Source organism: Poecilia mexicana, unplaced genomic scaffold (assembly GCF_051168715.1).
Source record: "Poecilia mexicana isolate PSO_F unplaced genomic scaffold, ASM5116871v1 scaffold_6, whole genome shotgun sequence".
NCBI classification, from domain to species: domain Eukaryota; kingdom Metazoa; phylum Chordata; class Actinopteri; order Cyprinodontiformes; family Poeciliidae; genus Poecilia; species Poecilia mexicana.
The window spans coordinates 14870557-14872767 of NW_028263375.1; the positions used below are offsets into that span (position 1 = coordinate 14870557).

The 2211-nt window shown below is 38.6% G+C and overlaps 1 long non-coding RNA gene across 1 annotated transcript; it reads right to left on the reverse strand.

The window, feature by feature from the left end:
• Positions 1-678: 678 nt before the first annotated feature.
• LOC106926002 (uncharacterized) lies at positions 679-1974 on the reverse strand. The gene is made up of 3 exons (XR_001419969.2): positions 1668-1974; positions 1507-1569; positions 679-1242 (listed from the first exon to the last, which is right to left on the reverse strand). It is a non-coding gene; the product is annotated as an uncharacterized LOC106926002 (long non-coding RNA).
• Positions 1975-2211: the final 237 nt, after the last annotated feature.

The following is a 2211-nucleotide window of genomic DNA, read 5'->3' on the forward strand; positions in this document are numbered from 1 at the left end:
AAAACTTCTTTTATCTGTTTTATAAAGATTAGTGTTGCTAACTGAGCATGGTGTTCTTACGCATACCTACATTTACTTCACATGACCCTGTTGGTAATTGATTAGTACTTATCTTAACTTATTTCCAAGGATGGTTTTATGTACTTTCCAGGCACCTGGTGCCATTTATGGCACAATCAGATAACTATGCAACATTCAGTTATTGTTAAAAAAATCCCTTTAAGTTGTCAAGCAACTTAAAAGAAACTTGACTTAACAATTTGAAATTGCCCTATGTCTCTTTAAGGAGCTCCTACTCTTTATGACACTCTGACAATCACAACAATCCTCCATTAAACCATTTACAACCATTCTTAGGAGCGCTGGTCTGAGAAGTAGTTGATAATATGAGCACAGCAGATCCACCATTCCAACTTGCTTATTGGTGCTGCTGTTAATCTGGTGGAGCTGAGTGAGGCTGGAGGCTGCATCTCCCAGGAGGAGCTAAGTGGAAATAGGCAGTGCTTTGTGAGAGCAAGACTTTAGGCAAGGAAAGATTCAAGGACCCCTCAAACACATATGAAAGAATCTCAGTGTAACACAGATGAGAAGGGTATTTTATATATTAGATGAATGGGCCAATAGGTTCGACTATCGGAGCATAGTGGGGTGTTTAAATGACACACAAAGGCAGTTAAATGAATTTTAAAAAAACAACTGGCTTTAGTGACATAAACCATGAAATTAACAAACAGTTATACAAGACACACAATTATGAAAATAAAATTACACACAATAAAATACAAAAAAAAAATAATACAAATACTTGGCCAAGTGCTAGTTCTCAGTTTTGAATCTTTTGGGTGCACCCTGGTAATCTGAATTCTAAATCGTAATAGGCAACAGATCAATCAATTCCAGTTCCAATTAGGTTCAGCTCAACACCATTCACATGAGGAGAATTTCCTACACAGCAGTTTGTTACAAAGTACCAAATAAAAACCAGTCCAAAAGGTGAGATCAGAAATTCCAGGATTAAACAATAAAAAGAAAAATGTCAGTCAGTGGTCTCACTCATAACCAACTGTGTGTGAAGATGTGAGTGGTGCCGGCCTACCACACCGCGGGGTGCAGCAGGACTCCAAATGGGAAAGAAGGAATCCAGGAATCCAGTTCTTTCTAAGTCCAGGTGGGAAGGCTCGCCATCAAAGTCACAGGAGGAATCCAACTCAGGAACAATCCAGCATAAACAAAAAACCTGACCTGTCAACAGACAGGACCAGCAGAATCATAGGATTTTATTAAGCTGTTCTAGCTTTAATCCTTAAATCATGTTTCTGTATATTTGACATCAATTACTGTAAATTACAAAAGCATTTCTTCAAACAATATTAAACATTACATTTTATCCAAAATCAGTAAAAGTTTACATTTTAATAATCAAATAGTTCAGATAAACAATATTATTCAACAAAAAATGTGATAAACAGAACAAAAACCCAAATGAAAGGCACAGAATATGCTCACCGATCTCAATGCGACACGTTAGGGACAACAATATGGTGGCTCTCAGTCCGGACCCGTGAGGCACTAGATAGTGTAATAAGGCATATTTTCCTTGCTTTAACCTTGATAATATGAGCTTTCATTGTGAACAAAGTAAGAATATAATATAAATTAGGTTTTACCTTCAACTGAACGGAGAATAAGATGAACTTAAACCGTCAGCCTAGTAGCCGTTAGGGCTAAACTAGTAGCCGTTGGCCGTTAGAGCTAACGAGTCAGCTCTAACGGTGTTCAGCAGAAAAAGTTAACTTGTCTTTCCTTTTCCTTTTTCTTTCCACTTCACGCATCCAGCTTAGAAGTCGGATGATCTGGGAAAGCGTTTGTTTAGTTATATAACTGTTTTAAAACAGAGACTCTCACGCTGCCCAGCTTAATCGTTTCCGGATCTCTCTCGCTTACACACTCAATGCTGCGGAAGGGCGGGTCTTGCAGCGGCAGTCTGAATTCTGATTGGTCTAAACTCACTGGAAACTAAGCTTCCTATTGGCTAGGTAGACCACCTAGCTTCCCTAACCTCTGTTTCTTAAAGAGGCATCCACATTTTATGTGGGTTACATCAGCAACACTCCAGGTATGTTTTGATGAGGAAATAACATGATAACGCCCATCCCTTAAACCGATTGTTGAAAGTGAACTGGGTCACCATCACCACATCAGAATGAATCT